Source organism: Corythoichthys intestinalis, chromosome 20, assembly GCF_030265065.1.
Source record: "Corythoichthys intestinalis isolate RoL2023-P3 chromosome 20, ASM3026506v1, whole genome shotgun sequence".
NCBI lineage: Eukaryota > Metazoa > Chordata > Actinopteri > Syngnathiformes > Syngnathidae > Corythoichthys > Corythoichthys intestinalis.
Window position 1 is genome coordinate 39,720,119 of NC_080414.1, and position 15,376 is coordinate 39,735,494.

Genomic DNA, 15,376 nt, shown 5'->3' on the forward strand with positions numbered 1-15,376 from the left:
AATGTAACTACTAGATTGTGAAACAATACACTATTGGGTGAAGTTTGGTTGACTTCTGCGCAGCGGTTTGGGAGTTATCAAAATTACATTTCTCGGCCATATCGCGTAGATCTCACTGTGAAAAGGTTTAAATGACTTTTTTAAACTAAGTTTGATGATTGCGCTCAAACCAAATGTCCTAGAACCAAATTTCCAAATGTAACTACTAAATTGTGATACAATACACTATTGGGTGAAGTTTGGTTGACTTCTGCGCAGCGGTTTGGGAGTTATCAAAATTACATTTCTCGGCCATATCGCGTAGATCTCACTGTGAAAAGGCTTAAATGACTTTTTTTAACTAAGTTTGATGATTGCGCTCAAACCAAATGTCCTAGAACCAAATTTCCAAATGTAACTACTAGATTGTGATACAATACATTATTAGGTGAAGTTTGACTTCTGCGCAGCGGTTTGGGAGTTAATATCAAAATTACATTTCTCGGCCATATCGCGTAGATCTCACTGTGAAAAGGCTTAAATGACTTTTTTTTAACTAAGTTTGATGATTGCGCTCAAACCAAATGTCCTAGAACCAAATTTCCAAATGTAACTACTAGATTGTGATACAATACACTATTAGGTGAAGTTTGGTTGACTTCTGCGCAGCGGTTTGGGAGTTAACATCAAAATTACATTTCTCGGCCATATCGCGTAGATCTCACTGTGAAAAGGCTTAAATGACTTTTTTTTAACTAAGTTTGATGATTGCGCTCAAACCAAATGCCCTAGAACCAAATTTCCAAATGTAACTACTAGATTGTGATACAATACACTATTGGGTGAAGTTTGGTTGACTTCTGCGCAGCGGTTTGGGAGTTATCAAAATTACATTTCTCGGCCATATCGCGTAGATCTCACTGTGAAAAGGCTTAAATGACTTTTTTTAACTAAGTTTGATGATTGCGCTCAAACCAAATGTCCTAGAACCAAATTTCCAAATGTAACTACTAGATTGTGATACAATACATTATTGGGTGAAGTTTGGTTGACTTCTGCGCAGCGGTTTGGGAGTTAACATCAAAATTACATTTCTCGGCCATATCGCGTAGATCTCACTGTGAAAAGGCTTAAATGACTTTTTTTTTAACTAAGTTTGATGATTGCGCTCAAACCAAATGTCCTACAACCAAATTTCCAAATGTAACTACTAGATTGTGATACAATACACTATTAGGTGAAGTTTGGTTGACTTCTGCGCAGCGGTTTGGGAGTTAACATCAAAATTACATTTCTCGGCCATATCGCGTAGATCTCACTGAGAAAAGGCTTAAATGACTTTTTTTTAACTAACTTTGAGGATTGCGCTCAAACCAAATGTCCTAGAACCAAATTTCCAAATGTAACTACTAGATTGTGATACAATACACTATTGGGTGAAGTTTGGTTGACTTCTGCGCAGCGGTTTGGGAGTTAACATCAAAATTACATTTCTCGGCCATATCGCGTAGATCTCACTGCGAAAAGGCTTAAATGACTTTTTTTAACTAAGTTTGAGGATTGCGCTCAAACCAAATGTCCTAGAACCAAATTTCCAAATGTAACTACTAGATTGTGATACAATACACTATTGGGTGAAGTTTGGTTGACTTCTGCGCAGCGGTTTGGGAGTTATCAAAATTACATTTCTCGGCCATATCGCGTAGATCTCACTGTGAAAAGGCTTAAATGACTTTTTTTAACTAAGTTTGATGATTGCGCTCAAACCAAATGTCCTAGATCCAAATTTCCAAATGTAACTACTAGATTGTGATACAATACATTATTGGGTGAAGTTTGACTTCTGCGCAGCGGTTTGGGAGTGAACATCAAAATTACATTTCTCGGCTATATCGCATAGATTTCACTGTGAAAAGGCTTTAATGACTTTTTTTAACTAAGTTTGATGATTGCGCTCAAACCAAATGTCCTAGAACCAAATTCCCAAATGTAACTACTAGATTGTGATACAATACACTATTGGGTGAAGTTTGGTTGACTTCTGCCTAGCGGTTTGGGAGTGAACATCAAAATTACATTTCTCGGCCATATCGCATAGATTTCACTGTGAAAAGGCTTAAATGACTTTTTTAATTAAGTTTGATGATTGCGCTCAAACCAAATGTCCTAGAACCAAATTTCCAAATGTAACTACTAGATTGTGATACAATACACTATTGGGTGAAGTTTGGTTGACTTCTGCGCAGCGGTTTGGGAGTTATCAAAATTACATTTCTCGGCCATATCGCGTAGATCTCACTGTGAAAAGGCTTAAATGACTTTTTTCAACTAAGTTTGATGATTGTGCTCAAACCAAATGTCCTAGAACCAAATTTCCAAATGTAACTACTAAATTGTGATACAATACACTATCGGGTGAAGTTTGGTTGACTTCTGCGCAGCGGTTTTGGAGTCATCAAAATTACATTTCTCGGCCATATCGCGTAGATCTCACTGAGAAAAGGCTTAAATGACTATTTTTTAACTAACTTTGAGGATTGCGCTCAAACCAAATGTCCTAGAACCAAATTTCCAAATGTAACTACTAGATTGTGATACAATACACTATTGGGTGAAGTTTGTTTGACTTCTGCGCAGCGGTTTGGGAGTTAACATCAAAATTACATTTCTCGGCCATATCGCGTAGATCTCACTGCGAAAAGGCTTGAATGACTTTTTTTAACTAAGTTTGAGGATTGCGCTCAAACCAAATGTCCTAGAACCAAATTTCCAAATGTAACTACTAGATTGTGAAACAATACACTATTGGGTGAAGTTTGGTTGACTTCTGCGCAGCGGTTTGGGAGTTATCAAAATTACATTTCTCGGCCATATCGCGTAGATCTCACTGTGAAAAGGCTTAAATGACTTTTTTCAACTAAGTTTGATGATTGCGCTCAAACCAAATGTCCTAGAACCAAATTTCCAAATGTAACTACTAAATTGTGATACAATACACTATTGGGTGAAGTTTGGTTGACTTCTGCGCAGCGGTTTTGGAGTCATCAAAATTACATTTCTCGGCCATATCGCGTAGATCTCACTGAGAAAAGGCTTAAATGACTTTTTTTTAACTAACTTTGAGGATTGCGCTCAAACCAAATGTCCTAGAACCAAATTTCCAAATGTAACTACTAGATTGTGATACAATACACTATTGGGTGAAGTTTGTTTGACTTCTGCGCAGCGGTTTGGGAGTTAACATCAAAATTACATTTCTCGGCCATATCGCGTAGATCTCACTGCGAAAAGGCTTGAATGACTTTTTTTAACTAAGTTTGAGGATTGCGCTCAAACCAAATGTCCTAGAACCAAATTTCCAAATGTAACTACTAGATTGTGAAACAATACACTATTGGGTGAAGTTTGGTTGACTTCTGCGCAGCGGTTTGGGAGTTATCAAAATTACATTTCTCGGCCATATCGCGTAGATCTCACTGTGAAAAGGTTTAAATGACTTTTTTAAACTAAGTTTGATGATTGCGCTCAAACCAAATGTCCTAGAACCAAATTTCCAAATGTAACTACTAAATTGTGATACAATACACTATTGGGTGAAGTTTGGTTGACTTCTGCGCAGCGGTTTGGGAGTTATCAAAATTACATTTCTCGGCCATATCGCGTAGATCTCACTGTGAAAAGGCTTAAATGACTTTTTTTAACTAAGTTTGATGATTGCGCTCAAACCAAATGTCCTAGAACCAAATTTCCAAATGTAACTACTAGATTGTGATACAATACATTATTGGGTGAAGTTTGACTTCTGCGCAGCGGTTTGGGAGTTAATATCAAAATTACATTTCTCGGCCATATCGCGTAGATCTCACTGTGAAAAGGCTTAAATGACTTTTTTTTAACTAAGTTTGATGATTGCGCTCAAACCAAATGTCCTAGAACCAAATTTCCAAATGTAACTACTAGATTGTGATACAATACACTATTAGGTGAAGTTTGGTTGACTTCTGCGCAGCGGTTTGGGAGTTAACATCAAAATTACATTTCTCGGCCATATCGCGTAGATCTCACTGTGAAAAGGCTTAAATGACTTTTTTTTAACTAAGTTTGATGATTGCGCTCAAACCAAATGTCCTAGAACAAAATTCCCAAATGTAACTACTAGATTGTGATACAATACACTATTGGGTGAAGTTTGGTTGACTTCTGCCTAGCGGTTTGGGAGTGAACATCAAAATTACATTTCTCGGCCATATCGCATAGATCTCACTGTGAAAAGGCTTAAATGACTTTTTTTAACTAAGTTTGATGATTGCGCTCAAACCAAATGCCCTAGAACCAAATTTCCAAATGTAACTACTAGATTGTGATACAATACACTATTGGGTGAAGTTTGGTTGACTTCTGCGCAGCGGTTTGGGAGTTATCAAAATTACATTTCTCGGCCATATCGCGTAGATCTCACTGTGAAAAGGCTTAAATGACTTTTTTTAACTAAGTTTGATGATTGCGCTCAAACCAAATGTCCTAGAACCAAATTTCCAAATGTAACTACTAGATTGTGATACAATACATTATTGGGTGAAGTTTGGTTGACTTCTGCGCAGCGGTTTGGGAGTTAACATCAAAATTACATTTCTCGGCCATATCGCGTAGATCTCACTGTGAAAAGGCTTAAATGACTTTTTTTTAACTAAGTTTGAGGATTGCGCTCAAACCAAATGTCCTACAACCAAATTTCCAAATGTAACTACTAGATTGTGATACAATACACTATTAGGTGAAGTTTGGTTGACTTCTGCGCAGCGGTTTGGGAGTTAACATCAAAATTACATTTCTCGGCCATATCGCGTAGATCTCACTGAGAAAAGGCTTAAATGACTTTTTTTTAACTAACTTTGAGGATTGCGCTCAAACCAAATGTCCTAGAACCAAATTTCCAAATGTAACTACTAGATTGTGATACAATACACTATTGGGTGAAGTTTGGTTGACTTCTGCGCAGCGGTTTGGGAGTTAACATCAAAATTACATTTCTCGGCCATATCGCGTAGATCTCACTGCGAAAAGGCTTAAATGACTTTTTTTAACTAAGTTTGAGGATTGCGCTCAAACCAAATGTCCTAGAACCAAATTTCCAAATGTAACTACTAGATTGTGATACAATACACTATTGGGTGAAGTTTGGTTGACTTCTGCGCAGCGGTTTGGGAGTTATCAAAATTACATTTCTCGGCCATATCGCGTAGATCTCACTGTGAAAAGGCTAAAATGACTTTTTTTAACTAAGTTTGATGATTGCGCTCAAACCAAATGTCCTAGAACCAAATTTCCAAATGTAACTACTAGATTGTGATACAATACATTATTGGGTGAAGTTTGACTTCTGCGCAGCGGTTTGGGAGTGAACATCAAAATTACATTTCTCGGCCATATCGCATAGATTTCACTGTGAAAAGGCTTAAATGACTTTTTTTAACTAAGTTTGATGATTGCGCTCAAACCAAATGTCCTAGAACCAAATTTCCAAATGTAACTACTAGATTGTGATACAATACACTATTAGGTGAAGTTTGGTTGACTTCTGCGCAGCGGTTTGGGAGTTAACATCAAAATTACATTTCTCGGCCATATCGCGTAGATCTCACTGTGAAAAGGCTTAAATGACTTTTTTTTTAACTAAGTTTAATGATTGCGCTCAAACCAAATGTCCTAGAACCAAATTCCCAAATGTAACTACTAGATTGTGATACAATACACTATTGGGTGAAGTTTGGTTGACTTCTGCCTAGCGGTTTGGGAGTGAACATCAAAATTACATTTCTCGGCCATATCGCATAGATTTCACTGTGAAAAGGCTTAAATGACTTTTTTAATTAAGTTTGATGATTGCGCTCAAACCAAATGTCCTAGAACCAAATTTCCAAATGTAACTACTAGATTGTGATACAATACACTATTGGGTGAAGTTTGGTTGACTTCTGCGCAGCGGTTTGGGAGTTATCAAAATTACATTTCTCGGCCATATCGCGTAGATCTCACTGTGAAAAGGCTTAAATGACTTTTTTCAACTAAGTTTGATGATTGCGCTCAAACCAAATGTCCTAGAACCAAATTTCCAAATGTAACTACTAAATTGTGATACAATACACTATTGGGTGAAGTTTGGTTGACTTCTGCGCAGCGGTTTTGGAGTTAACATCAAAATTACATTTCTCGGCCATATCGCGTAGATCTCACTGAGAAAAGGCTTAAATGACTATTTTTTAACTAACTTTGAGGATTGCGCTCAAACCAAATGTCCTAGAACCAAATTTCCAAATGTAACTACTAGATTGTGATACAATACACTATTGGGTGAAGTTTGTTTGACTTCTGCGCAGCGGTTTGGGAGTTAACATCAAAATTACATTTCTCGGCCATATCGCGTAGATCTCACTGCGAAAAGGCTTGAATGACTTTTTTTAACTAAGTTTGAGGATTGCGCTCAAACCAAATGTCCTAGAACCAAATTTCCAAATGTAACTACTAAATTGTGATACAATACACTATTGGGTGAAGTTTGGTTGACTTCTGCGCAGCAGTTTTGGAGTCATCAAAATTACATTTCTCGGCCATATCGCGTAGATCTCACTGAGAAAAGGCTTAAATGACTTTTTTTTAACTAACTTTGAGGATTGCGCTCAAACCAAATGTCCTAGAACCAAATTTCCAAATGTAACTACTAGATTGTGATACAATACACTATTGGGTGAAGTTTGTTTGACTTCTGCGCAGCGGTTTGGGAGTTAACATCAAAATTACATTTCTCGGCCATATCGCGTAGATCTCACTGCGAAAAGGCTTGAATGACTTTTTTTAACTAAGTTTGAGGATTGCGCTCAAACCAAATGTCCTAGAACCAAATTTCCAAATGTAACTACTAGATTGTGAAACAATACACTATTGGGTGAAGTTTGGTTGACTTCTGCGCAGCGGTTTGGGAGTTATCAAAATTACATTTCTCGGCCATATCGCGTAGATCTCACTGTGAAAAGGTTTAAATGACTTTTTTAAACTAAGTTTGATGATTGCGCTCAAACCAAATGTCCTAGAACCAAATTTCCAAATGTAACTACTAAATTGTGATACAATACACTATTGGGTGAAGTTTGGTTGACTTCTGCGCAGCGGTTTGGGAGTTATCAAAATTACATTTCTCGGCCATATCGCGTAGATCTCACTGTGAAAAGGCTTAAATGACTTTTTTTAACTAAGTTTGATGATTGCGCTCAAACCAAATGTCCTAGAACCAAATTTCCAAATGTAACTACTAGATTGTGATACAATACATTATTGGGTGAAGTTTGACTTCTGCGCAGCGGTTTGGGAGTTAATATCAAAATTACATTTCTCGGCCATATCGCGTAGATCTCACTGTGAAAAGGCTTAAATGACTTTTTTTTAACTAAGTTTGATGATTGCGCTCAAACCAAATGTCCTAGAACCAAATTTCCAAATGTAACTACTAGATTGTGATACAATACATTATTGGGTGAAGTTTGGTTGACTTCTGCCTAGCGGTTTGGGAGTTAACATCAAAATTACATTTCTCGGCCATATCGCATAGATCTCACTGTGAAAAGGCTTAAATGACTTTTTTTTAACTAAGTTTGATGATTGCGCTCAAACCAAATGTCCTAGAACCAAATTTCAAAATGTAACTACTAGATTGTGATACAATACACTATTGGGTGAAATTTGGTTGACTTCTGCGCAGCGGTTTGGGAGTTATCAAAATTACATTTCTCCGCCATATCGCGTAGATCTCACTGTGAAAAGGCTTAAATGACTTTTTTTAACTAAGTTTGATGATTGCGCTCAAACCAAATGTCCTAGAACCAAATTTCCAAATGTAACTACTAAATTGTGATACAATACACTATTGGGTGAAGTTTGGTTGACTTCTGCGCAGCGGTTTGGGAGTTATCAAAATTACATTTCTCGGCCATATCGCGTAGATCTCACTGTGAAAAGGCTTAAATGACTTTTTTTTAACTAAGTTTGATGATTGCGCTCAAACCAAATGTCCTAGAACCAAATTTCCAAATGTAACTACTAGATTGTGATACAATACACTATTAGGTGAAGTTTGGTTGACTTCTGCGCAGCGGTTTGGGAGTTAACATCAAAATTACATTTCTCGGCCATATCGCGTAGATCTCACTGTGAAAAGGCTTAAATGACTTTTTTTTAACTAAGTTTGATGATTGCGCTCAAACCAAATGTCCTAGAACAAAATTCCCAAATGTAACTACTAGATTGTGATACAATACACTATTGGGTGAAGTTTGGTTGACTTCTGCCTAGCGGTTTGGGAGTGAACATCAAAATTACATTTCTCGGCCATATCGCATAGATCTCACTGTGAAAAGGCTTAAATGACTTTTTTTAACTAAGTTTGATGATTGCGCTCAAACCAAATGCCCTAGAACCAAATTTCCAAATGTAACTACTAGATTGTGATACAATACACTATTGGGTGAAGTTTGGTTGACTTCTGCGCAGCGGTTTGGGAGTTATCAAAATTACATTTCTCGGCCATATCGCGTAGATCTCACTGTGAAAAGGCTTAAATGACTTTTTTTAACTAAGTTTGATGATTGCGCTCAAACCAAATGTCCTAGAACCAAATTTCCAAATGTAACTACTAGATTGTGATACAATACATTATTGGGTGAAGTTTGGTTGACTTCTGCGCAGCTGTTTGGGAGTTAACATCAAAATTACATTTCTCGGCCATATCGCGTAGATCTCACTGTGAAAAGGCTTAAATGACTTTTTTTAACTAAGTTTGATGATTGCGCTCAAACCAAATGCCCTAGAACCAAATTTCCAAATGTAACTACTAGATTGTGATACAATACACTATTGGGTGAAGTTTGGTTGACTTCTGCGCAGCGGTTTGGGAGTTATCAAAATTACATTTCTCGGCCATATCGCGTAGATCTCACTGTGAAAAGGCTTAAATGACTTTTTTTAACTAAGTTTGATGATTGCGCTCAAACCAAATGTCCTAGAACCAAATTTCCAAATGTAACTACTAGATTGTGATACAATACATTATTGGGTGAAGTTTGGTTGACTTCTGCGCAGCTGTTTGGGAGTTAACATCAAAATTACATTTCTCGGCCATATCGCGTAGATCTCACTGTGAAAAGGCTTAAATGACTTTTTTTTAACTAAGTTTGATGATTGCGCTCAAACCAAATGTCCTACAACCAAATTTCCAAATGTAACTACTAGATTGTGATACAATACATTATTGGGTGAAGTTTGGTTGACTTCTGCGCAGCTGTTTGGGAGTTAACATCAAAATTACATTTCTCGGCCATATCGCATAGATCTCACTGTGAAAAGGCTTAAATGACTTTTTTTAACTAAGTTTGATGATTGCGCTCAAACCAAATGTCCTAGAACCAAATTTCCAAATGTAACTACTAGATTGTGATACAATACATTATTGGGTGAAGTTTGGTTGACTTCTGCGCAGCTGTTTGGGAGTTAACATCAAAATTACATTTCTCGGCCATATCGCGTAGATCTCACTGTGAAAAGGCTTAAATGACTTTTTTTAACTAAGTTTGATGATTGCGCTCAAACCAAATGTCCTAGAACCAAATTTCCAAATGTAACTACTAGATTGTGATACAATACACTATTGGGTGAAGTTTGGTTGACTTCTGCCTAGCGGTTTGGGAGTTAACATCAAAATTACATTTCTCGGCCATATCGCATAGATCTCACTGTGAAAAGGCTTAAATGACTTTTTTTTAACTAAGTTTGATGATTGCGCTCAAACCAAATGTCCTAGAACCAAATTTCAAAATGTAACTACTAGATTGTGATACAATACACTATTGGGTGAAATTTGGTTGACTTCTGCGCAGCGGTTTGGGAGTTATCAAAATTACATTTCTCCGCCATATCGCGTAGATCTCACTGTGAAAAGGCTTAAATGACTTTTTTTAACTAAGTTTGATGATTGCGCTCAAACCAAATGTCCTAGAACCAAATTTCCAAATGTAACTACTAAATTGTGATACAATACACTATTGGGTGAAGTTTGGTTTACTTCTGCGCAGCGGTTTGGGAGTTAACATCAAAATTACATTTCTCGGCCATATCGCGTAGATCTCACTGTGAAAAGGCTTAAATGACTTTTTTTAACTAAGTTTGAAGATTGCGCTCAAACCAAATGTCCTAGAACAAAATTTCCAAATGTAACTACTAGATTGTGATACAATACACTATTGGGTGAAGTTTGGTTGACTTCTGCGCAGCGGTTTGGGAGTTAACATCAAAATTACATTTCTCGGCCATATCGCGTAGATCTCACTGCGAAAAGGCTTAAATGACTTTTTTTAACTAAGTTTGAGGATTGCGCTCAAACCAAATGTCCTAGAACCAAATTTCCAAATGTAACTACTAGATTGTGATACAATACACTATTGGGTGAAGTTTGGTTGACTTCTGCGCAGCGGTTTGGGAGTTATCAAAATTACATTTCTCGGCCATATCGCGTAGATCTCACTGTGAAAAGGCTTAAATGACTTTTTTTAACTAAGTTTGATGATTGCGCTCAAACCAAATGTCCTAGAACCAAATTTCCAAATGTAACTACTAGATTGTGATACAATACACTATTAGGTGAAGTTTGGTTGACTTCTGCGCAGCGGTTTGGGAGTTAACATCAAAATTACATTTCTCGGCCATATCGCGTAGATCTCACTGTGAAAAGGCTTAAATGACTTTTTTTTTAACTAAGTTTAATGATTGCGCTCAAACCAAATGTCCTAGAACCAAATTCCCAAATGTAACTACTAGATTGTGATACAATACACTATTGGGTGAAGTTTGGTTGACTTCTGCCCAGCGGTTTGGGAGTGAACATCAAAATTACATTTCTCGGCCATATCGCATAGATTTCACTGTGAAAAGGCTTAAATGACTTTTTTAATTAAGTTTGATGATTGCGCTCAAACCAAATGTCCTAGAACCAAATTTCCAAATGTAACTACTAGATTGTGATACAATACACTATTGGGTGAAGTTTGGTTGACTTCTGCGCAGCGGTTTGGGAGTTATCAAAATTACATTTCTCGGCCATATCGCGTAGATCTCACTGTGAAAAGGCTTAAATGACTTTTTTCAACTAAGTTTGATGATTGCGCTCAAACCAAATGTCCTAGAACCAAATTTCCAAATGTAACTACTAAATTGTGATACAATACACTATTGGGTGAAGTTTGGTTGACTTCTGCGCAGCGGTTTTGGAGTTAACATCAAAATTACATTTCTCGGCCATATCGCGTAGATCTCACTGAGAAAAGGCTTAAATGACTATTTTTTAACTAACTTTGAGGATTGCGCTCAAACCAAATGTCCTAGAACCAAATTTCCAAATGTAACTACTAGATTGTGATACAATACACTATTGGGTGAAGTTTGTTTGACTTCTGCGCAGCGGTTTGGGAGTTAACATCAAAATTACATTTCTCGGCCATATCGCGTAGATCTCACTGCGAAAAGGCTTGAATGACTTTTTTTAACTAAGTTTGAGGATTGCGCTCAAACCAAATGTCCTAGAACCAAATTTCCAAATGTAACTACTAGATTGTGAAACAATACACTATTGGGTGAAGTTTGGTTGACTTCTGCGCAGCGGTTTGGGAGTTATCAAAATTACATTTCTCGGCCATATCGCGTAGATCTCACTGTGAAAAGGTTTAAATGACTTTTTTAAACTAAGTTTGATGATTGCGCTCAAACCAAATGTCCTAGAACCAAATTTCCAAATGTAACTACTAAATTGTGATACAATACACTATTGGGTGAAGTTTGGTTGACTTCTGCGCAGCGGTTTGGGAGTTATCAAAATTACATTTCTCGGCCATATCGCGTAGATCTCACTGTGAAAAGGCTTAAATGACTTTTTTTAACTAAGTTTGATGATTGCGCTCAAACCAAATGTCCTAGAACCAAATTTCCAAATGTAACTACTAGATTGTGATACAATACACTATTGGGTGAAGTTTGGTTGACTTCTGCGCAGCGGTTTGGGAGTTAACATCAAAATTACATTTCTCGGCCATATCGCGTAGATCTCACTGTGAAAAGGCTTAAATGACTTTTTTTAACTAAGTTTGAAGATTGCGCTCAAACCAAATGTCCTAGAACAAAATTTCCAAATGTAACTACTAGATTGTGATACAATACACTATTGGGTGAAGTTTGGTTGACTTCTGCGCAGCGGTTTGGGAGTTAACATCAAAATTACATTTCTCGGCCATATCGCGTAGATCTCACTGCGAAAAGGCTTAAATGACTTTTTTTATCTAAGTTTGAGGATTGCGCTCAAACCAAATGTCCTAGAACCAAATTTCCAAATGTAACTACTAGATTGTGATACAATACACTATTGGGTGAAGTTTGGTTGACTTCTGCGCAGCGGTTTGGGAGTTAACATCAAAATTACATTTCTCGGCCATATCGCGTAGATCTCACTGTGAAAAGGCTTAAATGACTTTTTGTAACTAAGTTTGATGATTGCGCTCAAACCAAATGTCCTAGAACCAAATTTCCAAATGTAACTACTAGATTGTGATACAATACACTATTGGGTGAAGTTTGGTTGACTTCTGCCTTGCGGTTTGGGAGTTAACATCAAAATTACATTTCTCGGCCATATCGCGTAGATCTCACTGTGAAAAGGCTTAAATGACTTTTTTTAACTAAGTTTGAGGATTGCGCTCAAACCAAATGTCCTAGAACCAAATTTCTAAATGTAACTACTAGATTGTGATACAATACACTATTGGGTGAAGTTTGGTTGACTTCTGCGCAGCGGTTTGGGAGTGAACATCAAAATTACATTTCTCGGCCATATCGCATAGATCTCACTGTGAAAAGGCTTAAATGACTTTTTTAATTAAGTTTGATGATTGCGCTCAAACCAAATGTCCTAGAACCAAATTTCCAAATGTAACTACTAAATTGTGATACAATACACTATTGGGTGAAGTTTGGTTGACTTCTGCGCAGCGGTTTTGGAGTTAACATCAAAATTACATTTCTCGGCCATATCGCGTAGATCTCACTGTGAAAAGGCTTAAATGACTTTTTTTTAACTAAGTTTGATGATTGCGCTCAAACCAAATGTCCTAGAACCAAATTTCCAAATGTAACTACTAGATTGTGATACAATACACTATTGGGTGAAGTTTGGTTGACTTCTGCGCAGCGGTTTGGGAGTTATCAAAATTACATTTCTCGGCCATATCGCGTAGATCTCACTGTGAAAAGGCTTAAATGACTTTTTTCAACTAAGTTTGATGATTGCGCTCAAACCAAATGTCCTAGAACCAAATTTCCAAATGTAACTACTAAATTGTGATACAATACACTATTGGGTGAAGTTTGGTTGACTTCTGCGCAGCAGTTTTGGAGTCATCAAAATTACATTTCTCGGCCATATCGCGTAGATCTCACTGAGAAAAGGCTTAAATGACTTTTTTTTAACTAACTTTGAGGATTGCGCTCAAACCAAATGTCCTAGAACCAAATTTCCAAATGTAACTACTAGATTGTGATACAATACACTATTGGGTGAAGTTTGTTTGACTTCTGCGCAGCGGTTTGGGAGTTAACATCAAAATTACATTTCTCGGCCATATCGCGTAGATCTCACTGCGAAAAGGCTTGAATGACTTTTTTTAACTAAGTTTGAGGATTGCGCTCAAACCAAATGTCCTAGAACCAAATTTCCAAATGTAACTACTAGATTGTGAAACAATACACTATTGGGTGAAGTTTGGTTGACTTCTGCGCAGCGGTTTGGGAGTTATCAAAATTACATTTCTCGGCCATATCGCGTAGATCTCACTGTGAAAAGGTTTAAATGACTTTTTTAAACTAAGTTTGATGATTGCGCTCAAACCAAATGTCCTAGAACCAAATTTCCAAATGTAACTACTAAATTGTGATACAATACACTATTGGGTGAAGTTTGGTTGACTTCTGCGCAGCGGTTTGTGAGTTATCAAAATTACATTTCTCGGCCATATCGCGTAGATCTCACTGTGAAAAGGCTTAAATGACTTTTTTTAACTAAGTTTGATGATTGCGCTCAAACCAAATGTCCTAGAACCAAATTTCCAAATGTAACTACTAGATTGTGATACAATACATTATTGGGTGAAGTTTGACTTCTGCGCAGCGGTTTGGGAGTTAATATCAAAATTACATTTCTCGGCCATATCGCGTAGATCTCACTGTGAAAAGGCTTAAATGACTTTTTTTTAACTAAGTTTGATGATTGCGCTCAAACCAAATGTCCTAGAACCAAATTTCCAAATGTAACTACTAGATTGTGATACAATACACTATTGGGTGAAGTTTGGTTGACTTCTGCCTAGCGGTTTGGGAGTTAACATCAAAATTACATTTCTCGGCCATATCGCATAGATCTCACTGTGAAAAGGCTTAAATGACTTTTTTTTAACTAAGTTTGATGATTGCGCTCAAACCAAATGTCCTAGAACCAAATTTCCAAATGTAACTACTAGATTGTGATACAATACACTATTGGGTGAAGTTTGGTTGACTTCTGCGCAGCGGTTTGGGAGTTATCAAAATTACATTTCTCGGCCATATCGCGTAGATCTCACTGTGAAAAGGCTTAAATGACTTTTTTCAACTAAGTTTGATGATTGCGCTCAAACCAAATGTCCTAGAACCAAATTTCCAAATGTAACTACTAAATTGTGATACAATACACTATTGGGTGAAGTTTGGTTGACTTCTGCGCAGCGGTTTTGGAGTCATCAAAATTACATTTCTCGGCCATATCGCGTAGATCTCACTGAGAAAAGGCTTAAATGACTTTTTTTTAACTAACTTTGAGGATTGCGCTCAAACCAAATGTCCTAGAACCAAATTTCCAAATGTAACTACTAGATTGTGATACAATACACTATTGGGTGAAGTTTGTTTGACTTCTGCGCAGCGGTTTGGGAGTTAACATCAAAATTACATTTCTCGGCCATATCGCGTAGATCTCACTGCGAAAAGGCTTGAATGACTTTTTTTAACTAAGTTTGAGGATTGCGCTCAAACCAAATGTCCTAGAACCAAATTTCCAAATGTAACTACTAGATTGTGAAACAATACACTATTGGGTGAAGTTTGGTTGACTTCTGCGCAGCGGTTTGGGAGTTATCAAAATTACATTTCTCGGCCATATCGCGTAGATCTCACTGTGAAAAGGTTTAAATGACTTTTTTAAACTAAGTTTGATGATTGCGCTCAAACCAAATGTCCTAGAACCAAATTTCCAAATGTAACTACTAAATTGTGATACAAT